Genomic DNA, 26953 nt, shown 5'->3' with positions numbered 1-26953 from the left:
AACCTGATACATTTCAAAAGGAAAGTAATGTGGAAACTAGAAAGCCATCTAATGAATGGGATGGGGTCCACCCTCCTGTTGCCCCTACTGTTGCTATTGATCAAGGCTCTCTCATCCTGTTCTGCCCTCCTCCATCTCTCTGATTCCACTGTTGTCTATTTTCATTGATCGCACTGCTTCTTGCTTAGCTCACTCTCTCCCACTCTTACTGTTTTGAGAAGTCCACAGGATCCACCCACTCTCCATCCTCTACTTTGCAGTCTTTTTCCTCACTCTCCCTTGCTGGCTGTCTCCCTGGCTCTCCCTCTTTGTCCCTTTTTCCTCAACCCCCCTTCCACTCGACATCCACAGGGGTGGAACAAAGATGCTCTGCCCAGAAGAGCACACTTTCCCGTGAGACATCGGGAATGTGGACGCACGTTGGCCGGTATCGCCAGCGGATAGGATTTGGGACAGAAGGACACGGGGTGTCACTGCACAGGACTGGTCCTCTGCCCCCAGCCCGGGGCTCTAGGGCCTTTCTGAGGCGGTGACCGCGAAGGGCAGCGAGCGGCAGGGCCCGGCCGCAGGAGGCCCAGGATGGGCAGCTGGTCTCAGGAGAACACTGGGGTCTGTGGAGTCCCAGGGCCGCGGGAGGGCGCGGCGTCCCGGGCTGCCCTGAAGGGCCGAGAGGGGCGATGCGGGGCGCGAAGGGCGAAGAGTCCACGTCGCGAGTGGGGACCTGACACGGCGCGGGTCGGGCCAGGAGACGGTGAAGAGACCGAAGGCAGAAAGGCCTGACGGGGACGGCCTCGGAGCAACTTTGACCGGAAACGGACGCGGACCCGGACCCGGACTCGGACCCGGCAGCCGAGCGCCCAGCATCCCGAGTCTCAGGGCGACGCGGGCCGGAGACCCCCGGAACCTGCGTGTGAAGGATGCGGTCGGGAGGGGGCTGTGGAGCGCAGCTCTGATTCTCAGAGCCGAGGGGCTCACTCACCCAAGGGGACCTTCGCTCCCGAAATCCGCTTCCGCGTCGGCAGGAAATTACGCACGCGGGGCGGGGCCTTAGTCAGGGAGAGGCGGGGCGGAGCAGCGTGGGCGAGGCGTGAGCTTTCCCGCCCCGCCCCCGGCCGTTTCCGGGTCGGCCCCTACCGCGGCCAGGCACACCTCCAGTCTCAGCGTTTGGGTGTGTTTGATTCGTTTGGTGTCTGGGGAGTCGGGCTGCTTCCTCGGGGCTTCAAGTTAAATGTTTCGGACAACTCCAGGTACGAGCTTAGAGCTGTGAGGCCTTCCGTAGTGAATGCTGGGATGTTTCCCTGTTAACATGTTGAAAACGGTTTAGGTCGAAATCCCCTTTCGCGCCTGGAGACTGTGTCCTGCGAGTGCTCTGGGCGCGACTCGGCTTCGGGCGGGGATCTCGCTGGGTCCAAGTGGGCCGTGGTGGGATCCCGACCAACGTCTGTGGTTCCTGCGCTTGGAATGGGTTATTCAGTTTAGCAAGGGCTGGAATTGTCTGTGCGGGCGATGGAAACCAGAGCGAACGTTATTTCCATTTCTGCTCCCTGTTCACTAGAGACGCAGCCCTGGGCTCAGTATCGGGGACTTCATGGGGCCAGCACCTGGGCTGCGAGGCTGAGGGGCTGAGGCATTGCTTTACAAGAGTAAAATGTACTGCGTGTGTAGATGTAAATTCTTTTCTCCTTACATTTGACTTGTTCAGTTTCACTCATCTTGAGGTGATATATAAATGCAAGACCTTTGGGACAAGCGTGGATGCTTGTCATTAATTTCTAAATATATTGTAATTTCACATTTTTCTTTATCTGTATCACAGAGCTATCTGAAAGTATTTAATTTAAAAAATGTGAGATATTTTAATCTCTTTGTTTTCTATTTCTCAATGTTTTATGTCAAGTTAGGATGAGGCTTACAAAAGAGTCAAGTGATATATATCTGCATGTGTAACTCATCCAGCCTCCAAATCACCTTTTCCACCAAGTCTTCTGCATTTAGGTTTATACATAATATGTGCTTGGGGTTCTCCATATCGACTGTAGTGATTCCTCTTGGGTCCATATGGGATACATATCTCCCTAGGAGAAGCTGAGTCCATGAGATGGGTACCTTATGAGTAAACCAGTCTTTACACCACATCTCTGAGTCTGTTTCCTTGGCTGGGGATTAGATCTAATGAAAGCTGAGAAGGTAAAAGAAGTGACATTGCATTGAAGAATAATTTCTTCAGTTTATGTTTTCATTGTCATTATTACTATTTAAAGAAGAATTTCCAGGGATTCCTTAGAAAAACTACCTCGCTAAAGAACTAGTCGCTTTTTTCAGGAGGAAATACAGTCCTATGTAAGCAGTGTTTATTTTAATGGAGATTATTCCTAAACCACTCTCCTAGAGTTTATACACTATTGCAACATAATCATGTGAATTTTTATTTGTACATGGGCTGTTTTGGTGGGTGAATCTTTGAACATCACCTAAAAGATTGTGTGAGTGATACATTATGTTTGCTCACCACCTCCAATGGTTCTCAAACTTTGCTGCACATTAACATTATCTGGAGAGTGTTAAGCCTTATGCCAACCTCACCAAAATATGTATCTATGGGGGTAGGACTCAGGCATTAGAAAAGCAGCCTTGGAGCATGCATGGCACGGACTTCTTCCTCTCCCCCTGATAATCATCAGTCTAACCAACTTATCAATAAGGGTTGTTCCTTCTATGGAGAACGTTCTCTGTCTCCCTCCTCTGTTACCCAGCACCGGTTTCCAGGCTAATTCCTACTCTTCATCAATCTGGTAATTTTTAGATAATTCTTCCTCAGACAGCCTTTTCTATGCCGTCCTCAACAAAATATAAAGTATCATCTAGTAACGTATACTTTAAGGTATACCTCATATACTAACGCAGTTTATAATTTAATAGTAATTTATTTAGGTTTTAAATATAATTTTCCAAAACAAACAATTCTTATGTCTATTGGAACTTTTACTACATTTGTTAATCAACACACCAATCCTGGTGACTCCAAATTCCTCACTACTCAGTGGCTGCATCTGGCAAACACATGACTAGGATATTGATACTGGCTTAAATACAGCCAACTCCCAGAAACTTTCATATGTATCTGGAAATCCTGCCAACAAAAGTATCCTTCCAGCTCCATAAGCACTTCAAACCTTATTCATCACACACACACACTCACACGCACACTCATACACACACAGTTACTTTTACTAGTCTCCACAGAAGGGATTGCCCCCTACTACACTGATGAATTAGATCGTTTGACAAACTGTAAGTCAAACCTCAGATGACTGCCCAGAAGTCTACAGTTATCCCTGCATTCATACCCATCCATTACTACTGCTCTCCTGTAAATTGAAGTGTCCTCTCTACCCTGGGACATTCCAATTTCTCCAATTAAGTCCTTGTCTCTCTTGCTATCTTAGGAACTTTATGCTATTGCTTCTATATTAAATCTACTTTACCAGACGTATGTCCTATTCTCCTTGACCTCTCTACTCAATATTAAACTATTAAGATTCTTCCATTTTGAAACAAAATCTTCATCTGAACCTATCTTCTCTCTAGTTTCTGCTCTGCTGTTCCTTCCCAATCAAACTGAAAGTTGAAAGTGTTGTTACCATTTCCTTACATTTCCTCATGCTTTGACTTACTAAAATCACCAACGATAACCCCATAAATTTATCTTGCTGGCACCATGCATGTTATTCCCATCTAACAGATGTGTCTCAAACTTTCTGAAACCATGTTCATGTCATTTGTTAGATAGGTAAATGTCTTGGTCATCCCGGGCTGCTATAACAAAATACCACTCACTTGGTAGCTTAAACAACACACATTTATTTCTCATAGTTCACACATTTATTTCTCATAGTTCTGGAGGCTGAAAGGTCAAGGTGTCAGCAGATTTGGTTCCTGGTGATGGACCTGTTCTTGGTTTGCAGAAGGCTGCCTTGTCACTGTGTCTTGACATGGTAGAAAGAAAGAGCTGTGGTCCATTATGGAAAAGCCCAAACAAACTTTTTGGCCAACCCAATATTTGAAAGTATTGGTAAACTTGAAATTTTCACCAAAATTAAATGTGTTTCATGGAAAAATGATATATCACAAAAGAGTAGATTTAACACACCTCCTTATACCTAAAGTTCAGAAAATAAGGAAAACAGAAATTGTATTAAACATTACTTTCTGCTTAGAGATTTAAACATATTTGCTTAATTAATCCTCATAAAAACCCTGCTGATTTTGGTTTATTTACTGTTATTGACTGAACGTCTGTGTCCCGCACTCCCCCAAGCAAATTCATATGTTGAAGCCCTAATCTCCAATATAATGGTATTTGGAGGTGGGGCCTATAGGAGGTAATTAGGTTTAGATGAGGTCATGAGAGTGGGTCTCCCACGAAGGGATTGGTGTCATTGTAAGAAAAAAGGACCAATGAAGTTTTCACTCACAACTGCACACTGACCCAAGATGTCTTATTCATGCTGGAGAGAAACCTTTTAAATGTAATGAATGTGGGAAACACTTTAGCCAAAACTCTCATCTTCATTTTCACAAAATAACTCACACAGGAGAGAATCCATATGTCTGTAATCAGTGTGGAAGGGCCTTCAGTCATTCTTCATCTTTAAATAGACATAGGAGAATTCATACTGGAGAGAAGCCATATGAATGTCATCTATGTGGGAAAGCCTTTGTTCAGAGCACTTGCCTTAGGCGACATGAGAGAACTCACTCTAGAGAGAAGCCATTTGGATGCCATCTCTGTGGGAAAGTCTTTATTCAAAGCTGTTGTCTTAGAGAATATGAGAGAACTCATACTGGAGAAAAACCATTTGGATGTCATTTGTGTGAGAAAGCCTTTGTTACAAGCTCTTGCTTTAGAAGACATGAGAGAACTCACTCTGTAAATGTTATGAACACGGAAGAGTCTTCAGCCACAGCTCTAAACTGAAACAAATCAGAACGCTACACGGGAGAAATTCTATGACTATATTCATTATGGAACTACCTTCATTTATAATTTATCCTTAAACAACATGAGTGAGCTCCACTTGGAGGAGCCCTATATTTATAATCAAGGTGGAAGAGACTTAAGCTGATTTCTAGTTGTGGAGTGCACAAAACTCACTATGAATAATATTCTAATTTCCCTAAAATGGGAAATTAGACGGGAAACTCTTTACCAGGAGGAGTGCATGCTAGGGTAATAACAGAAAATTAGTGCTGGAGAACATATTCAGTGCAATATGCCTTGAAGAAACTTTTACTTGAAGAGATACTATTGTAGATGTAAGATTCCACACTATGTACAAAACACTTTCAGTGTAATGAATGAAGGGATGTCTTCAATGATTTTTAATTCCTTAGTTGACATTCAATTTCAAACACTGTATATACCAGTGCTAAAAATCAAATGAAAGATTGGAGTTTGCATCAGAAATCCCTGACTGGGAAAAACACCTATCAATATTTTTGCCATACAATTTAGACATTAATTTATAATATTGCCCAGTGGCCTATTATTAAAAAAATGTAGGATAAATATCCAGGATTGTGACAGGATCTGGGAATTCTGAATGCAGAATTTTGTAACAATAAGCAATAATTTCTTTTAATGAATCAAAGTTGTTGCTGAAAAAACTACCATGTTGGTCAGTTTCAACTTTTCATGCAACAATAGTCATAATCATGATGAATAAGTTCAACCAGAAAGTAACTTTGAATATTAACTGGAAAATGTAGAACACAGGATGATGTGTTATTACTATACTGTTAATATATACATACATCACAATGATGAATTAAAGGTCAATAAATAGATAATTTGTGAATGAAGTCTGCTGGTGCATAACATTTCTTTTAAAAATACCATTATTGAGACAAAGAAAGGCATTACATTATGATAAAGGGGTCAATTCAAAAAGAGGATAGAACAGCTGTACATATTTATGCACCCAACACAGGAGCACCTCAGTAATATAAAGCAAATATTAACAGACCTAAAGAGTGAAATACACATCAATATAATAACAGTAGGCAACTTTAATGCCCCACTTTCATCAATGGATAAATCATGTAGACAGAGTCAACAAGAAAATCGTGGCCTTAAATTAAACATTAGGCCAGGTGGATTTGATAGATTTGTACAGAACATTTCATCCAAATGCAACAGAATACACATTCTTCTAAAGGGCATATGGAACTTTCTCAAGAATAAACCGTATTTTGGTACACAAGTTTCAATAAATTTAAGAAGACTGGAAAAGATGCTTCTTATAATTTCAATCACAATGGTATGAAACTAGAAATAAACTACCAGAAGAAAGCTGGAAAAGTCACAAATATGTGGAAACTGAACAATATGATACTGAACAGCTACTGGGTCAATGAAGAAACCAAAGGAGAAATAAAAAATTACTGGAAGACAAAAATGAAAATATGACATATCAAGATCTATGCAATGCAGCAAAAGCTATAGTAAGAGGGAAGTTTATAGCAATACAAGCTAGAAAGGAATTAGGAAAAGAACAAATGAAACCCAAGGTTAGTAGAAGAAAAGAAATAAACGTCAGAGGGAAAATAAATGAAATAGAGACTAAAAAGACAATAGAAAAGATCAATGAAACCAAGAGCTGGTTCTTTGAATAATATAAATAGTATAATAATATAAATAGTATTGATAAACCTGTAGCTAGATTCACCAAGAAAAAACGAGGTCTCAGTTGATACCACAGAAAAGACCATGAGAGATTGCTTTGAACAATTATACTCCATCAAATTGGACACCCTAGAAGAAATGGACAAATTTCTAGAAACATACAACCTACCATTACTGACTCAAAGAAACAAAATCTGAACAGATTGATTACTAGTAAGGAGACTGACTCAGTAATTAAAAACCTCCCAACAAACAAAAGTCCAGGACCAGAAGGTCCTAGTGAAGTCTACAAAACATTTAAAGGAGAATTAATACCAATCCTCAAACTCTACAAAAAAATAGAAGAGGAAGGAGCACTTCTAAACTCATTTTACCAGCTAGCGCTACCCTGATAGCAAAAACCAGACAAGTACTGATTAATATAGATGCAAAAATCTTCAACAAAATATTAGCAAATCAATTTCATCAATACATTAAAAAGACATACACCATGATCAAGTGGAATTTATTCCAGGGATGCAAGGATGTTTCAACATCCACAAAATCAATGTGATAGGCCACATTAACAAACTGAAGAATAAAACCCATATGATTAGTAGATGCAGAAAAGCATTTAACAAGATTGAACACCAATTTATGATAAAAACTCAAAATGGGTACAGAAAGAACACACCTCAACATAATAAAGGCCATATATAACAAGCCCACAGCTAATATCATACTCAATGGTGAAAAGCTGAAAGCTTTTAAGATCAGAAACAGACAAAGAGTGCCCACTCTCACCACTTTTATTCAGTGTAATATTGGAAGTCCTAGCCAGAGCAATTAAGCAAGAAAAAAGGCATCCAACATGGAAAAGAAGTCAAATGTCACTATTTGCAGATGACATATTATATATAGAAAACCCTGAGGACTCCAAAAAACTGTTAGAATAAATATATTCAGTAAAGTTGCAGGATACGAAAATCCATATACAAATATCTGTTCCATTTCCACACATTAACAAACAATAAAAAATAATCCCATTTACAACTGAATCAAAAAGAATGTCTAGAAATAAATTTAACCAAGGTGGTAAAGGACCTAGACAGTGAAAAACGAAGACATTGATGAAAGAAATTGAAAACAAATAAATGGAAATTATTCTGTGCTCAGGGATTGAGAGAATATTGTTCAAAAATGTCCATACAACCCAAAGTAATATGCAGATTCAACTGATTCCTATCAAAATCCCAATGGCTTTCTTTATAAAAACAGAAATAGAACAAACAATCCTAAAACTTGTATGGAACCACAGAAGATCCTGAATAGCCAAAGTAATCTTAAGCTGGAGGCTTGGAACTTGGAACTAGAAGTTTGTACCTTTTCTCCATTTTCCCACCCCAGCCCCCGGCAACCACCTTTCTATCTCTGCTTCTGTGAGTTTGTCGTTTTCCGTTTAGAACACTATATGGTTAAATTGTGCAACTAGTAGCAGGCCATGAAGAGGAAAAGGCCATAAAATGCAGACTTAGTTGAGCCACAAGCACTTTCCAGTAGGAAGTATGTGTCTGGAGGGGGCTGTGCATGCCTGTCTCACAGGCCTTCATAACAACGGACAGTCTGCAGGTGACTTGGAGGAGCGCTGACAGCTGCCCAGGACCACAGGACTTCCACCCTTCCATCCCTCACGATGCCCTGCAGTGCCCAAGGACATCCTACCTTGCACAGGACTCACTCCTCAGGCACCTGGAACAGTGGTTGAGGAGCTGATTCTTCCCTCAGCCTCCTCCCATCTTCCTCTCCTGCTTCTCCCTGGTCTCCTGGTTCTGCCCGGCAGTATTTCAGGTCCAGAAAGGCTGCCCTGGTGTGGGTGTCCACGTGGACATGGGCCCAGGTGGACCCAATGACACCCAGTCCTTTTCAGCTCATGGTAAATTTAGAGCCAGGTGTTTACACACTAACTCATCAGCAACGTATATGATTTTATGTTTCCAATTTATTTTAGGGGACACTATGGGTCAAAATACAAAGAGAGTTAAGTCCTACCTATTATGATTGTTTCCTTAAGGGAAAAAGTCAAACATTTTTGGAGCCAATTCAAGTAAGCAACACAGTAAAAATGTTCTGCGTTTCCTGACCGACTGTTTCCTTGCTTTAATTCAGCCATAAGAAAGAAGGAAGCCTTGCCATTTGTGACCACATGGAGGGTTCTTGAGTGCATTATTCTAAGTGAAATAAGTCAGACAGAGGAAGATCTCACTTACATGAGGAATCTTTTAAAAATTTAGCTCATAGGGACTTCCCTGGTGGTGCAGTGGTTGGGAATCCACCTGCCAATGCAGGGGACATGGGTTCGAGCCCTGGTCCGGGAGGATCCCACATGCCGTGGAGCAACAAAGCCCATGCGCCACAACTAATGAGCCTGTGCTCTACAGCCCTCGAGCCACAACTACTGAGCCCGAGTGCCACAACTACTGAAGCCTGTGCGCCTAGAGCCCATGCTCCGCAACAAGAGAAGCCACCACAATGAGAAGCCCACGCACCGCAAGGAAGAGTAGCCCCCGCTCGCCGCAACTAGAGGAAGCCCGCATGCAGCAATGAAGACACAATGCAGCCATAAATAAATAAATAAATAAATAAATAAATAAGTTTAGCTCACAGATACCGAGAATAGTTGCAGTTGCCAGAGGTGAGGAGTGTGGGGTGCACAAAATGGGTGAAGGGGTTCAAAAGCTACAAACTGTCAGTTATACAGTAAATAAGTCACGGGGATGTCATGCACAGCACGGTGACTATAGTTATTAAAACTGTGCTGCATCTTTGAAAGTTGCTAAGAGAGTAAGTCTTACAAGTTCTCATCACAAGAAACAAATCTGTGTCACTGTGCGTGGTGATGGATGTTAACTAGATTTATAGTGATCAGTTCACAAGATATACAAACACTGAATCATTATGTCATACACCTGAAACTAATATCGTGTTCTATGTCAGTTATACCTCAACGAAAAAGAAAAAGTAAAGCTGTGGCAGCATCCTCTGAAGCCTGCTCCTTAGTTTAACTCTAGAGAGATGTGAGGCCTGCATATGCTAAGGGCCCCGCAGGGGACCTGACACCCCAGGTCAGAGACTCCACTTAAAAAAATAATAATAATAAAGTGCCATTATTGCTCTCAAAACTTAAAATCAAATTAAAGTTCACTGTATCTTAATATTAAAATGATGTGGTCAGTCCTGAAGGTTTTGGTTACCTGGAGAGTAAACAACCCCAGAATCGTGGGTCAGGCAAAGGGTCATATTAAAAATCTTCTCCCACTGGCCTCTGACACAAAATGCAGAGCTCTCTCAGAGAATGAGGAGGTGGAAGATCACCGCAGATGTGAAGAGGGCCCAACTTTCATAAAGCCTTGAATCATACAAGAGGGGTATGTGTATTCTAATTCTTGCAATCACAAAGCACTACCCCTTTCTGATCCATTTTAAAAGATTTCTCCCGAAATTTCCACTCTTTGTATCAAATTACATCATCTCATAAAGACCTGGGAGAAAGACAGCTGACAGTAGTCTCATTTCAAAGTGTGATAAGTTATGGTTTTGGTATAAATAATGTATGGACTTAAAATAACGTGAGCGTTAGAAGACATACACTCTGCAACCATCTGATATTGTTCAAGTACGTTACAGTTGTGGGGGAACTAACCGCTGAAAATTAACAGAAGCCCAGGGGTGGCCGCCCCACTTCCCTTTCTCTCACGGCCAGACCCGCACTGCCCACACCCTCGTCCCCCAGGAAGGGCCCGACAGTTCGCGTATTCCCGTCATGAGTGTCCACGTGTTTCCCTTTCTCCGAATCTGTGTAGGGGTTCCTTCCTCAAAACAAGCCTGAATCCATAGCAAACACCACAGTATTCTATGATTATCCATCCAAACTCTCAATGTCCGTTGTTCTTGGGTTTTGTTTTTGAAGAGTCAGTCCTGCTGAAATACTACGTGGGAAAGTAGAGAATAAACCATGCGGGATCGTCCAGGAAATCAAGGGGCTCTGCTGCAGTTTAAGGAAGTCGTCGGGGAGATGCACCCACAGCCCCTTCAGCCCTTGGCGTGGACAGGGAGCGTTCTCAGGGCAACGTGGTCCCATGTCTTCTGGAAGCTGGCGGCGCGCTCTGGCGAGTCATCGGAGAAGGAAAAGCTTTCCTCACTGAGGACGCCGTGACGTCAGCAGGCAGAATGTGCACGCGTGCCAGGAGGGTCCCCGCAGGAGGGTTTGCACCGCCTGCAGGCTGAAGGACTGGGGGCAGTAGAAGACGCACAGAGCTCGCTGTTCGGTGCTTCCTGGCGCCCTCTCCTAGTCTCTGAGTAACTGAAATCCAGTGTTGGATTATTCAAGGCCACGATTTTGAAAGTTAACACCAAATGGAGCCTACCACACCGTGCTTTGATTGGAATGGACGGAGATAACAAGAAGCAAAGTATGTCAACTGCATTCCCATACACTAACACTTAATGATTGGAATTGGAAAGAAAAACAATGCAATTTTCAATGCATACCCCCAAATAATCCTCAAGTATAACTCCAACAAAATATGTACAAGTCTGTGTGTAGAAAAAAAAATTGTTGAAAAAAAAAAAGAAAATGTAAATCAGGGGAGAGGTATCCCTTGATCATGATTGAAAGACACAATATTGTTATGATGTTAATTCTTCCCAACTTGATCTATAAATTCGGTACAATCCCAATACGAATCAAGCTATTTTGAAGCTATCAGCTAACTCTATTAAAACTTGGAGTAGACTAAGTAATATTGAAGAACAAAGTTGATGAACCACACTTCCTAATCCAAACTTTATTATAAATCTTCAGTAAACAAGAGTGCCTGACATTGGAGAAATAATAGATTAATAAAAAAACAGAACAGAGAGTGTACAAACAGACCCAGGAAAATACAGTCAAATGATTGTAGTAAAAGAAGAAAAGGCAACTCAGTGGGAAATACAGTCTCTCAACAAAAGATGATGGCACAAATGGATGACCATATGCAATGAAATGAACAAAGACACAAAACTTATATGTATGTTCACTCAAAATAGTTCATATACTTAAACGTAAAATTTAAAACAAAAAGTGACATAAGAAAACAATATATATGAATTTTAATATACATTAATTAGTTTAATGTACAAAATCAAAACAACCATCTATGAGAAAAAAATTGATAATATGGACCTTATTAAATTAAAATTTTTCATTCTACAAAAGAAACAATTCAAGCAATGAAAACACAAGTCCCAGACTGGGAGAAAATATTTGCAAAACATGAATGTTTAGAAGGACTTGTACCCAAAATATACAAGGCACTTGTAAAACTCAACATAGAGAAAACAAACTACCCAATTAAAAAATGGTTGAGGGCTTCCCTGGTGGCGCAGTGGTTGAGAATCTGCCTGCCAATGCAGGGGACACGGGTTCGAGCCCTGGTCTGGGAAGATCCCACATGCCGCGGAGCAACTGGGCCCGTGAGCCACAACTACTGAGCCTGAGCGTCTGGAGCCTGTGCTCCGCAACAAGAGAGGCCGCGATAGTGAGAGGCCTGCGCACCACGATGAAGAGTGGCCCCCACTCGCCGCAACTGGAGAAAGCCCTCACAGCCAAAGAAACGAAGACCCAACACAGCCAAAAATAAAAATAATAAATAAATAATAAATTAAAAATTAAAAAAAAAATGGTTGAGTATCTGAACAGAAAGGTCATCATGCAAGATATACAAATAGGAAACAAACATACAAAAACATGCTCAATATTACTTGTCATTAGGAAACAGCCAATTAAAAGAGCAACAAGATACCCTGCACACCTATTACAATAGCTAACTGAAAAAACTGATAATGTGAGTCACAAAGGAGGATGGGGAACACCAGGAAATTTGATTCATTGCTGGTGGGAATGCATAATGTACAGCCACTTTGGAAAACATTTTGGTAGTTTCCTAGAAACGTAAGCATGGTCTCAGCATACGATGCATCATTTGTGTCCCTGTATATTTGCCCAACTGGTTTGAAAATTTGTGTCCACAGAATAAACAGCATGCAATATATTCAGCAGCTTTATGCACAATGACCAAAATCTATGAGGAGCCAAGATGCCCTTCAGTAGGCAAACTTATAACCAAACTACGGCACAGTGGGTAGAGATACTTGAGGACAGACATGGAAAGCAAGCAGAGGGGGTTGGAGACATGGGAAGCCTGGATAGATGGGCTATGGCAAGACATAATTCCCTCCACACCACACTGGTCACACAGTTGGCTTAAGCTCCTCCTAGTGCCCAACTTCCCCTTACCACTTACCCCCTTTTCCATGTGAAAGAAAATCCTTTTTTTTGTTTGACTTTGAGATGCTTGCTGATCTCTGCAATCAGATAGTTCTCTCTATTGCAATAGCTTTTAATTCTTTCCTCCCTTTTTTGGGCCGTGCAGCACAGCTTGCGAGATCTTAGTTCCCCGACCAGGGATTGAACCTGAGGAGCCATGGCAGTGAAAGTGAGGGGTCCTAACCACTGGACCACCAGGGAATTCCTGCAGTAACCTTTCTTTCTAATTAAAGTCTCTCCCTATGTAAATCTGGATTTGATTTTACTTGACAATAATCAGAATGGTATAAATATAAATAATTATAATACTGATAATAAATAATAGGTATATATCAGTCTATATATATTCGTGATTGTTTTAAGTTGCTGATCTCTTAATTCCAAATGCATTTTTAAAATCCTTCATATATACTCTCCTTCCCTCACAATTACAGTTTTTGATATCATAACTCCTAAAACAAAGGAAACAAAAGCAAAAGTAAACAAATGGGATCTAAGTAAACTTAAAAGCTTTTGCAAGCAAAGGAAACCATCGACAAAATGAAAAGACAACTTACTGAGTGGGAGAAAACATTTGCAAATAATATGTCTGATAAGGGGTTAATATTCAACATATATGAACAGCTCATGCAACTCAACATCAAAAAAAAAAAAAAACTTGATTAATAAGTGGGCAGAAGACCTGAATAGACATTTTTCCAAAGAAGACATACAGATAGCCATCAGGCACAAGAAAAGCTGCTCAACATCACTAATCATCAGGGAAATGCAAATCAAAACCACAATGAGATGTCACCTCACACCTGTCAAAATGGTTTTCATCTAAAGGAACACAAATAACAAATGTTGGCAAGGATGTGGAGAAAAGGGAACCCTAGTACACTGTTGGTAGGAATGTAAATTTGTGCAGCCACTGTGGAAAACAGTATGGCAGTTTCTCAAAAAATTAAAAATAGGACTACCGTATGACCCACCAATTCCACTCTAGTGTATATGTGCAAAAAAACCAAAAGCACTAATTTGAAAAGATACATGCACACTAATGTTCATAGCAGCGCTATTTACAGTAGCCAAGATATGGAAGCAACCTCAGTGTCCATCAACAGATGAATGGATAAATAAGATGTGGTACATATATGCAATGGAATAAAACTCAGCCATAAAAAAGAATGAAATATTGCAGTTTGCAGCTACATGGATGGACCTAGAGATTATCATACTAAATGAAGTAAGTCAGGTAGAAAAAGACAAATATTATATGATATCACTTATATGTGGAATCTAAAAAATAATGCAGATCAATTTATTTACAAAACAGAAACACCCTCAGACATAGAAAACAAACTTATGGTTACCAAAGGGGAAAGGGGAGGGGGAGTGATAAATTAGGAGTATGGGATTAAATTAGGAGTAGAGGACCCACACCACTACAGTATATGTAAGATAAACAACAAGGATTTACTATATAGCACAGGGAACTATATTCAATATCTTGTAATGACCTATAATGGAAAAGAATGTGAAGCTGTACACCTGAAACTAACACAATATTGTAAATCAAGTATAGTTAAATTAAGAAAAAAGAAATTTTAAAGAAGAGAAAAGAGAAGACACTCCCTACACAGTCATCAGAGACTTATCCCCAAAGATTGGATAGGGAATTGTAATGTTTGTGCAGATCCTGGGAGGATTGCTATGGGAAATCAAACCTAAAGTGCCTTTGGCTGGGTGTATTTGGAACAGGAGATCACAAATGGCTTATAGTCCTAGGAGGTCTGAGAAAGTCGTGCAATTATTCCCTGGAGCCAGATTCCTCTTGTTCACTCTCAGCACTGGTTGGACAGTCTCAGTGGAGAGAATGTCTCACATATATGGCTCAGGGTGGACTAGAGGATTCTATGTGCCCAGGGCATGTCCAGTCACCTAACCTCCCTCTGTTTCCACAGGGTCAGGGTCCGAGACAGAGGAGGAAGAGAACTGAGGGGAACAGTTTGCACAAGATGGAGCACTGAGAGCTGTGGCGGGCATTTACCCAGGGTCTGTGTGGTTTAGGTGGGACTCACAAGTTCATCTGAACTAGGAGAGAGGGTGAAAGGGGAAGGGTCGCCAGTACAAGCATCAAGAAGGCAAAGCTGAGGAAGGACAGAGAAGCCATGGGACCCCAGTTTTCCAATTTCCAGACCCACATCTCATAAACATCAGTCCTTCACGAGGATGTGGGCCTAATCACCGGGAACATGCAGTGTGCTCTAAGAGAAAGAAGGGGAGGGCTTTCCTTGCCTATGGTCACAAGGAATACGACTATGACTATTATTGCTAATGAATAATATATGAACACCTCCATTTGGGAGATAAAAATGTGGAAAACACGGAGGTGTGTATGCTCATTAGCCCACAGTGATCAGAAGTTCAGTTCACTCCATAATTCCAAATCATGATTGCAAATCCAAGTCAAACCTCTGCATACACTCATCCTGAATCATTCTGACTCCCTCCTCCACGTGGGGTCTCCAGCAATATCACTCCCTCACCTCTGACTTTAGATGGAAAACTATTTTATTATCCCTTTACACAAACACAGCTAAATTACATGAACACACCGTAATTACACAGCTAATAAACCTCCTCAGGACTGTTCTTCCCTGTGACACACTCTGTTCACCTTGATTGGACTTACAAGACAAAAAGTTAAATGTCTCAAAATGATGGAGAACAAAAAGATAAGACCATTTAGGAGGGTTATTTGAAAATAAGATTCTTCATTTATTCACTCATATATAATTGGATTTCATTTTAGTTCAGTTGTATAAATTGTAGTTTTTCATAAAACCTTGGTCCAAATGCCAGTTTGGATTGGGGAGAAGAAAGTTATATCACTTAGGAAAAGTAACCATTATCTTTTCCCTAATCTTCAACAGACACAATACAACATGTATAGCTGCTGCAACATGGTACACATCCTATGTACTGGAAAAATGCTAAGATATAATTACACTTCTGAACACTTGGTCAAGGCTTTACATGCCATTATCTCCCTAAGTTTCTAAAACATTATAAATTGTTTGCCATCATCTGCAACATGACAGGAATTTTTAGGAAGTCTTTGTGCATGATTTTAATTCCTAATCCCTGGCTATTTAGACACGATGACAAAATATCAAAATCACTAAAAATGATGGGACACTTGAAATCAAACAAGAGATCCTGGCTCAATTAATGTCCTGGGATGAAGGCTGTGCGACATCCACGGGCCCCCGGCAGTAGGGGCAGGTGAAGGACCTGGTCAACCACTCACTGATGCAGTTCAGGTGATAGAAGTGCTCGCAGGGCAGAGATCTGATGGAGTCCCTACAGATAAACACCAACCAACAAATCACACACTCCTCCTGGATCTTTTCTTCAAATCCATCTGTTCCGTACACTCCTTGAGGCAGGTGCTTTTTAAGGCTGATTCTTTGAGCTAACCTCACTTGTTCCTCTTCCGTCAGCTGTGCTGCTTGGTGAAGTGGGCTGGGTGTTGGAAGATGGATGGGATTTGGAACTTGTTCCGGATGTGGTTCCTGATCCCAGCGTCTCCTCCCGCCTGGGCCCACCCAGCGGGATGGAGACTCAGGAACAGAGCTGTCATCCAAGATGCTGGATTTGAGGCAGTTCCCCATCTTTCAGGCCTGGGTGTGAGATCTGTGCACCCTTCTGATGGTCCTCTCTGCAGGAGTTTCAACACACCTCCTTGTTCCTATGTCTAGAGAAAAAGAAAAAAGTTTTATTAAATGAGATCCCTGCTTGCAGAGTTCCATAGAGAGGCTTCATTGAGCCCCACGATAACCCTGCTGATTTTGAATCCTTTACTGAGGGAACCAATGTTGTGAACAGGGGTTTAGAGAGCTTTAGTAACGTGACAAAATTGCACGGCTTGGAAATGGGTCATCTGGCCTTTCAATTTTGGTCTGTTTCCCAAACTCAAATTTCTCAGCAGGATTGTCATGAGGGGTACACGCCACACCTAGGTTTCACCAGGAATCATCACCTCTCAGGGAAGGACTCAGAGGCCCCACCATGGAATCCCAGCCTCTCCCCTTTCAGCTCATCTCACAGAATCACTCCCCACCCAGGTTCTCCTACCACCTGGGAACCTGCCGTCCACCACCTTCCTCGCTGTACCTGCCTGTTTAATCCACATTTACTCACTTCAGTAGAAAGATCAGCGATTCTCATGTCTGTCTGAACTTTTACCACCTCTGCTGATCAAGACACTAATCCCAGGGATTATGGAATCCTGACCTACCAACTCTAATTGCATAGTCATATGCTACTAAAATTAAATGTTTTAGGACATTACCTCCCCTACCAAAATGAAGATGTAAATCAGACTCCTCTATTTGGCATTGTTAATTAATGGTTCTACCAGACCTTTAGGGGTTGATCTTTCACATGCCCTCAGAGAACCACACAAATACAATTAGGTATTGCTCTCATCCCTACACGGAGACCTATTAGCGTTCTTCATCCACACATACACTCTCACACCATACACAGTTTCTTTCGGTCTTGGTTTAAATGTTAACTCCTCAAAGATACCTTTTCTAAATCTCAACCGCAGTTAGCCTTCCTCTTTCCCTCCCCTTTGTGTTAAATATAATTCTACTATTCATTTAGGCAACTCATTTATTTATTTACTGTGCTCTCCACTGGTATAACTGCAAAAAAATATTACCTGAATTCTAAGGTTAGGTACAATTCCCTGTGACCATGACATAGAAATTATTAATCTAGAAAACTTCCATGTCCATAACAACCGAACCAACCCTCAAGGGGCCTACCCCAAATTCTTGTAGACAGATTATGTGATCATTTTTCAATTAAAATTCATTTTTAAAATAAATGACATTTGTCCCTTCTTGTGAAAATTATCTTCATTATTTACCAGAAATCAAATGGATGGAAAATCCAATGAAGCCAGGTCTTTCCTGAGGTTGCTGTCACCACACTTCAGAGCTCAGAACTTCTTTCTCTACACAAAGCACTGCTCTGATGTGAGTTCTCTTTTTATGCAGTTGATAACCTCATCAATCATATAACCTCATAAACTATAATCCCATCAACCATCTAACCTCTCTCACCATGTAACCCAAAGGACACATCCTAAGTAACTTGAGTGTATGTCAAGATAAATCCAATCAAGCATTCCCAGTAACAAAATATGTCCCCCTGCTTAGGTAAATCATGTAGATACAACTTTTAAAAACTGACCAAGTCCTCTAGTTCTGCACTTCTTCTAAAGGTCTCAGAAGCAAACTTCCTGTTCCTTCCCAGAGGTTTCACTCTTTTTGAGGATTTTTCTTTTAAATTTATTTATTTTTATTTATTTTTATGGCTGTGTTGGGTCTTCATTTCTGTGCGAGGGCTTTCTCTAGTTGTGGCAAGCGGGGGCCACTCTTCATTGCAGTGCGTGGGCCTCTCACCATCGCGGCCTCTCTTGTTGCGGAGCACAGGCCCCAGACGCGCAGGCTCAGTAATTGTGGCTCACGGGCCCAGTTGCTCCACGGCATGTGGGATCTTCCCAGACCCGGCTTCGAACCCGTGTCCCCTGCATTGGCAGGCAGATTCTCAACCACTGCGCCACCAGGGAAGCCCCATGTTTTTGAGGTTTTTCATTGTTATCATTACTACAGCACAGAATCTGCAGCAAGAGGATCCATACTGTTCTCTATTTCCTTTTTTCCTTTTTTCAAACTATTTGTTCCAGCTTTATTGAGGTGTGATTGACAAACACTGTATATACTAAAAGTGTACAATGTGATGTTCTGATATACATACACATTGTGAAACGATTCCCTCAATCAAGCTAATTAACCTATCCATCACCTCACAGATTACTGTTTTGTGCGTGTTGAGATCTACTAATTTAGCAAATTTCAAGTGTACACTATTTTAAACTATAATCACTATGCTCTACATTAGACCTCCAAAAGTTATTCATCTTACAACTAAAAAAGCCCCACATTTCCTCCACCTCAAGCCCATGAAAACCATCATTTTACTCTGTGTTTCTGTAAGTTCCACTTTTTAAGATTCCACATGTAAGTGATATTATGCAGTATTTGTCTTTCTGTGTCTGGCTTATTTCACTCAGCATAACATCAGCTATGTTCATCCACATTGTTGAAATGGCAATATTTCCTTCTTTTGAAAGGCTGAATAATATTGTGAATGTATGCATACATGTACACAACATCAGAATGTATACATCTCTAAATGAATGTTAACTCATTAGAAGACTAAACCACACTGAAAGTCAACAAATTGATTTTACTGGATCTATTAAATCCAGTGGTAACTGGTCAACTGAAATACCTAGCTGACCTTAAACTGTGTTAAAAAATCATTCCTTCCAAATATAAATCTCCTTAAAATGTATTTATGTTTGACACAAATTACGTTTTGGTAAATCAGTGAGGTTGGTGAGTGGGAAATTTGCTATATTTGGTAAATTGAGTTTTGACAAATTCATTTTCTGTGAACTTGTACACAATATAACATACAGTAGTTCTGATGGAAGATGTCTGCACCAATACACTTTTTAAAATAGAATCAAGTTATTAAAGGACTACTTTATTTATTCTTATCAAAATCATAATCTGTAACAATCAGAAACAAATAAACATAAAGATAGCAATGTATGTGATCTGATTTATTTGTTTGTGCTCTTCCCAATTCTGCTTGTAGCTCCCTAACCTGTTTTAAAGCAAGGCACCTTGCTCATGGTCATACTGTATTCCATCTAAATGTTGATTGTATTGATATTCTTCCATGGATAATGTCCTACTGTTACTCTAAAATTACCACAGACTTGGTGACTTAAAGTAACACAAAATTAGTCTCTTACAACTCTGTACCTGGGAGTCCTAAATCGCTTTTGCTACATCAAAACCAAGGTGTAAGTAGGCCCATGCTACATCTGGAGGTTTTATGACAGAAAGAGATCACTTGGGGGCAGCAGAACCCACTTTCATTGAGCTCATGGTTTCTGTCAAACAGGAGAAATAATGTAAGGAAACTATCAAATTTAATGTAGATATTCGTTAATTGAGGTTTAAATTAAATTAAATTAATGGTTTGCCAATGGTGTATTTTTTGTTTATTGTAAATATTGCTTATTTCAAGAATGATGTTCTAGACTAGCTGGTCATGTTGATTTCTTGTGTAATCCAACTAAGCCATAGTAACAATATTAATTTTTCTTATTTAAAAAATGAAATGGACTATTATTTATATGTAGTCATTATTCTGAAATGCTGACTTTGAAATAAGTAAAAGCAAGATAGGGCATAAATATTCATCTGAAGAACAATCTGTCATTCGAGACAACTCTTATTTTTGTTCATTTAAATGTCTGTAATGTATATCATGACAGTTGGTTTTTCTTTTTTGTAATACAAGTGCCTGAGTTAAGCTTTGATTGTTGAGGCATCCACTTCAAATAGGCAACCACTTCAAAGCTGCACCTACGGTGACTTAGAATATTTTCCAGGGGCTCAGACAGGCAAGATGCCCTCCCTGAGTTCCTCCTGAGGAAAAAAAAAAAACAAACAAACCCCAGTCCAAGCATCTGGCAGTGTACTTGGAAAGTTTCTGGAAGTTCCCTGGGGGAAGTGACTGTGGAGCTAACCTGGGAGCCAGAGAGCAGCAGTGTGTGCTTTGGGAACCCTCTTTCATCTTCAGGAAATCAGACAGTTCTTCACGGATCAAGAAACTTTATTCAATGTTTTATAACAACAACAACAATAAAGATAAGGAATTATTGTAATAATATTCAGGACATGGGCAATCTTGGGAACTCCCATGCCAACCCCAGGAAGAGATCCCTATAGGGCAGACATAGAGAGACCCTGTTTTAGAACCAACCAGCCACGGGAACCTCACGGAATTTCAGGGGTTGAGCCAATTTTCTGATGGCCTGGGTCCCTGCAAAGAAGGCAGGGCCCAGATCCACCTGCTGCTCAAAGGCCCCCTCTACTAGGCACTTTAAGTCCTCATGATGGCCTGGTTGCCTTTCTTGTTCTTTACCTAGCCTCTTCAGGTCCAGAAATTTCAGTTCACATATCTCAGCCAGTGCTCCTCATCCAGCAAGGGCGACAGTAGCAGCCTGAGCTGTTACTGAGTTCACTGAGTGATTTAGAAAATTTGATGGTAGGTCACATGACAGGTTGTCCCCTCCTTGCCATCCAGTCCAGCACCAGCCTTTCTTGGACACCGAAGGGGTTGTAGAACATTCCCAGAGGCTCAGGAGGGCCTAGGATGCCTCCCTTGAGCCTCAGTTGTTTTTAAAGCCAGATTTCCAGCCTCTCTGCTGACTTTTAGAATCCTGAGGAGGCTCATGTGGGCAAGGATGCCCTCTGCAGCTTTTCCAGGAAGGTAACAGCACCTCCTGTGCCTTTGAATTGTTTTAGAAAATTATGTGAAGTCTCTGGTTAGTCTAAGACAGACTTCTGGGTCCTTAAGGCCAGCAAAACAGTTTGGGGGCCCTCAATAAGACTTGTAAAATTTTCCAGATGCCCAGGCAGGGTTTGCCTCTGGAAGGAGACTTCTAATATTTCAAAAGGCTCATCTGACAAACAGGCCTCAAGGACTACTGCAGGGGGACTTCCCTGCTGACACAGTGGTTGGGAGTCTGCCTGCCAATGCAGGGGACATGTGTTCAATCCCTGGTCCAGGAAGATCCCACATGCCATGGAACAACTAAGCCCGTGCGCTACAACTGCTGAGCCTGTGATCTGGAGCCCGTGAGCCACAACTACTGAGCCCACGTGCCACAACTACGGAAGCCTGTGCACCTGGAGCCCCTGCTCCGGAACAAAAGAAGCCACCGCAATGAGAGGCCCGTGCACTGTGATGAAGAGTAGCCCCCGCTCAGCACAACTAGAGAGAACCCATTCACAGCAATGAAGACCCAATGCAACCAAAAATAATTAATTTAAAAAATATTATTAAAAAAAAACCTGATGAAGGTGCTTTCACATTAAAAAAAAAAAAGGCTACTGCAGGAACCTGGGAGAACTGTGAATGTGTAGGTATCTTGAGGGACCTTCCCTTATCTTTAGTCAACCTGACACCTAGGTGAAAAGAGAAACTCTGCTCAGTGCTGTATAACTACCACCACAAAAATAATGCATAATAAAAAACCGTAATACTGGGCTTCCCTGGTGGCGCAGTGGTTGAGAATCTGCCTGCCAATGCAGGGCACACGGGTTCGAGCCCTGGTCTGGGAAGATCCCACATGCCGCGGAGCAACTGGGCCCGTGAGCCACGATTGCTGAGCCTGCGCGTCTGGAGCCTGTGCTCCACAACAAGAGAGGCCGCGACGGTGAGAGGCCTGCGCACCGCGATGAAGAGTGGCCCCCGCTTGCCACAACTAGAGAAAGCCCTTGCACAGAAACGAAGACTCAACACAGCCAAAAATAAATAAATTAATTTAAAAAAAAACACGTAATACTAAAAATCATAATGAGTAACAACATTGATAATGATGATTATCCTAATTACAATAAAAGTAGTAACTATAAAAATGATAATAATTAGAAACCTAGGGAGATTGTAGAATAGAATACAGGCTCTCCTACCTAAGTGACCAGGTACTGTTATTGGACCTCATGGAATATTTTGGAGTTTGAACCCTAGGTCTGCACAATAAAATGTGTTTTGAAAGTCATGGATGAGAATAGGAGGGAAGTAAAACCCAAAGGAGGGGAATATGGGCCAATGAGGAATCTCCTGTACCAACCCTGGGAAGAGGGATCTCCCTAGCAGAGGTGGAGGACGCAGGTCTGGAGCCTACCAGTCATAGGATTCCCACCAGAGGGACTTCCCTGGTGGTCCAGGGGCTAAGACTCCACACTCCCAATGCAGGGGGCCCGGTTTCGATCCCTGGTCAGGGAACTAGATCCCACATGCCGCAACTAAGTGTCTGCATGCTGCAACCAAAAGATCCCGCATGCCGCAACCAAAAGATCCCGCATGCCGCAACAAGGATCCCACGTGCCGCAACTAAGACCCACCACAGCCAAATATATAAATAAATAAATACTTTAAAAAAAAGTATTCCCACCAGATATCAGGATTCAGGTCAATGGGCTGACAAAGCTTGACCCCAGATTTACATCCAGGATACAGTAACCCCACCAGTAACATACATTAAGCCCCCAGTGCTATCTCAGTTCTCAGTGCCTAGCTTTCTTTCTGCCATCTGGTCAACCCAGGCCCCTTGAGGTCCAGACATCTGTGTTCATATATATCATTCTGGGGCTGTTGGAGGATGTTACTATTGGAGCTCCCAGCTGGTAAGGTGTGACACGAGCAGGCACTAGAGTTTCCTTGTAGCCACATAGAACTTATAAAGTTCTTCAATTGATCGTTCTGGTGTGTTGCACTCTCCCTGCCTTCCATTTCAGCCCCTGGCTTTTCTGGGCACCCAAAAGGACTTAGAATATTTGCAGAGGCTCTGGCAGGTGTGGCTCATCCTCTGTGCCCCTCAGTTTTCAGCAATGGTACTTTGGACCTCCTAAAGTGACATAGAAAATTCTGACAATGCTCTGTCAGGTTGAGATACCTTCTACAACCTTTTCAGGAAGATAAGAATGGTTTCTGCATCCCTGAGTTGACTTACAAATCTTTGTGGTTTCTCTAGCAGGTCAAGGAATACTTCCCTGGGTCTCTTCAGATGGAAAAAGAGATTCCTGGTCCCTGAAGAGCTGTTGTAAAGTGAGCAGAGCCTCACTAAGATCAATGGAATCCTCATCTGGAACTCACCTACTCACAGGTTTGTCCCTGCTTCTGGAGTTGGAATTGAAAAATAAGGGTTTTGCTTATTGAAAAGATACCAAGTGGTATGGCAAGGAGCCTGGGAGACTGTGAATGTGTGTCTGTTCGAGAACCCTTGGCAATCATCTTCTGAAAATCAGACATCTTTCTTAAGTAGAGAATCACTAGTCAATGCTGTGTAACTATAACCACACATGAAAATCCATACTAAGAAACTTAATAATAATAAATAACTAGAGTGATTATTATCCTTATGACATTAATATGAGGAAGTATAATAATAATACACCTAAGGAGATAAAAGAATACAGAGGTCTCTAACTGAAAAACAAGATAATGACATTGGGCCCACTGGGTAGTCTGAAGTCTTAGTTCTAGGTTTGTGCTAGGAAACTTGTTCTGCAAGGCAAAGACAAACATCAGGAGGGAAAAGAAAACCAACCTGAGGAGAGCATGGGAAAACTTGGGAACTTGTGAGACACTTAGGAGAAGAGAACTACCAGAGAGAGGAAAAGAGGCCCTGGTCCAGGGTTTGCGCATCCCTGGACATTGGAGTTAGGCCAACCCCTACAAAGACAGGAACCAGATCCGTACCCAGCAAGAAGCCTCGCCTACAACATACCTTATATGTCCAGCATAGTCTCAGCCCTTGCCATCTGGGTGCCCTTCTACCTTCTGCTCTGATCAGCTCCTTTGAGGTCTGACATCTTGGTTTTCATATCTCAGAGGGGCTGTTGGTAGATCCCATTTTCAATGTGCCCAGGCCAGCAGAGGGTAACACATGCCTGTACGAACCCTGCAGGGCTTCCTGGAGGACTTAGAAAATTTTACATTTGTTCCTGCTGGTGTGTTGCTGTCTTCCTGCTTTCCATTCTAGCACCACCTTTTCCGGGACGCTCTTGGGGATTTAGCTTAGAGTCAGGGGCTCAGAGCAGCCTAAGACAACCTTTTTGCATCTTCATTTCCAGCAGTGGCGATAGTGGTACTCCTGCCTCATCACTGTGTCATGAATTTTGAAACAACAACAACGACAGAAACAAGAGTGTCGTGGGTCTTAATTTCTGGCAATTGAAAGTCTAGAGAAGCACAGAAAAACTTCTCCTTTCTGGAATCCTCTGATGATCACAAGAGTCAAAGAATTTTAAGGTCTAAAATAGATAGCAACCTGATATTTGAATCACCTGAGGGTTAATAAATGTTCTTTGATCTGCAAAAAAAGGGGTCATGAAGGTTTTGTTAAAATAGTATTGATCCTAGGCTCATCAGAACAACTGAAATAATTTCTGGAGTGATGGTATTTCTTACAACTACCTAAGGTTTCCCAATGGGAAAGCAGTGTTGAGAATTATTTAAGTAAATATTGCTTTTTAAGCTCTAATGTACATGCAAATCTCTTAGAGATCAGGGGTTCAACACTAGGAAATTATGATTCAGGAAGTTTGGGAGGGACCAATGAAATTTTATTTTATTTTATAAATTTATTTATTTATTTATGGCTACGTTGGGTCTTCGTTGCTGCATGAGGGCTTTCTCTAGTTGTGGCGAGCGGTGGCTACTCTTTGTTGCGGTGCCGGCTTCTCATTGTGGTGGCTTCTCTTGTTGCGGAGTACAGGCTCTAGGTGCGTGGGCTTCAGTAGTTGTGGCATGCGGGCTCAGCAGTTGTGGCTCGTGGGCTCTAGAGCGCAGGCTCAGTAGTTCTGGCATACGGGCTTGGTCGCTCTGCGGCATGTGGGATCTTCCCGGACCAGGGCTCGAACCCATGTCCCCTGCATTGGCAGGCGGATTCTTAACCACTGCGCCACCAGGGAAGCCCCTGAAATTTTATTTTTAACTTAAAAATGGAAATGCTGGGACACAACATCATTTCTCAGCACAAATAGATTTGGTTCCAGCAATATCACCCATTACCTCCCCCTCCCCAAAATTATATTATTTGTTGACCCTTGTCAAATTGAGAGAAGAATAGAGAAATCAGCAGTGTCTGAGCAAGACAGTATTTGAGAAACAACATGCATCAATTCACTAAAACAAGCTTTACTGAGCATCTCCTGTGTGCTCTCAGGTTTGTTAGGCTCCACTGTGTACAGGGCACTGTGCTGGGGACCTCAATACATTATGTAATTTAATCCTCAATATCCTGGCAGTTAGTAATATTCATTGCATGCAAGGAAGGAAGAAGTGGAAATGGTGGGAGGCGGAAGGCAAGCAAGGACATCTAGGGGAAATTTCAGAGTTGGTGGAAGAATGATATTGTGCTACAGATTCTGCTGTGCTCTGAGACCTTGTCACTGGTCCAGGGGTCTAGAGTCTAGAGTCAGTGAAAGAACCAGGTTGCTGCTGCAGATACTGAACCTGCAAGGGGAGAGTGCTAATTGCAGATCCTCCCCACGTGTGCAGCCTGTTGAGCAGGAACCTCAGTCAGACAGGTGCTGTGGGGAGCCTGTCTCTGGGGTAGCGTCTGGTTCTGTGGAGGCAAGTTGGTACCCTGTGCACAGGAGTGGGCACTGGAGGGACCGTGAGTAAAGGTGAGGTTACTAAAGACTCGGCTCTCAGGGCCTGTTGATCCCCACACCCCCAGCTTCCCTTAGTCCTCAGCACTCATCCTGACAGGAAGGCATCTTACGAGAAATAGTGGCCTAATATCCACAACAGGAGAGACTCAGAACCCAGTACATGTTTTTTGGAATTATGACACTTAAGATGACTCAGAAGCCATCTACCATTCTTTCCTTCATCTGCAAAACTCATTCTTCCTCCAGGAATAGTAGAAGGAAAGGGTTCCTGATTGAGTATGAAGGAGCCAACTTCAAATATTGACTGTGAACTTCCCTCACAAAGAACTGGACATTCTGATCCTTTCTCAGAGGCCCCTGGACAGATGTGGTGGTGAACCACAGCAATATGGGGTATGTGGGTATTTCTGTGTTGCCCTGTTCACGAAGGTCTGTTTTTGGAAATGACTTGTGATTCCCTATGATGGGGGCTCTGGGACCTCTAAAGTGTTTATCTGAGGCTGGTTGTGAAGGTTATCAGCCAACACTCATTGTGTTTATGTTCTTCACTCCCCACTTTCCACTCCTGGATGGCTGTGTTTTCTTCACTTC

General features: G+C 42.0%; 1 long non-coding RNA gene across 1 annotated transcript; it reads left to right on the top strand.

Moving 5' to 3' along the window:
- The first annotated feature begins 975 nt into the window (after positions 1 to 975).
- Positions 976 to 25008, top strand: LOC103020451 (uncharacterized). Its single transcript, XR_009006503.1, has 3 exons — positions 976 to 1247; positions 23716 to 23847; positions 24818 to 25008. It is a non-coding gene; the product is annotated as an uncharacterized LOC103020451 (long non-coding RNA).
- Positions 25009 to 26953: the final 1945 nt, after the last annotated feature.

Source organism: Balaenoptera acutorostrata, chromosome 21 (assembly GCF_949987535.1).
Source record: "Balaenoptera acutorostrata chromosome 21, mBalAcu1.1, whole genome shotgun sequence".
In the NCBI taxonomy this organism is placed as follows: Eukaryota; Metazoa; Chordata; class Mammalia; order Artiodactyla; family Balaenopteridae; genus Balaenoptera; species Balaenoptera acutorostrata.
The sequence above is the reverse complement of the archived record's forward strand: the minus strand, read 5'-3'. Positions and strand labels throughout refer to the sequence as shown.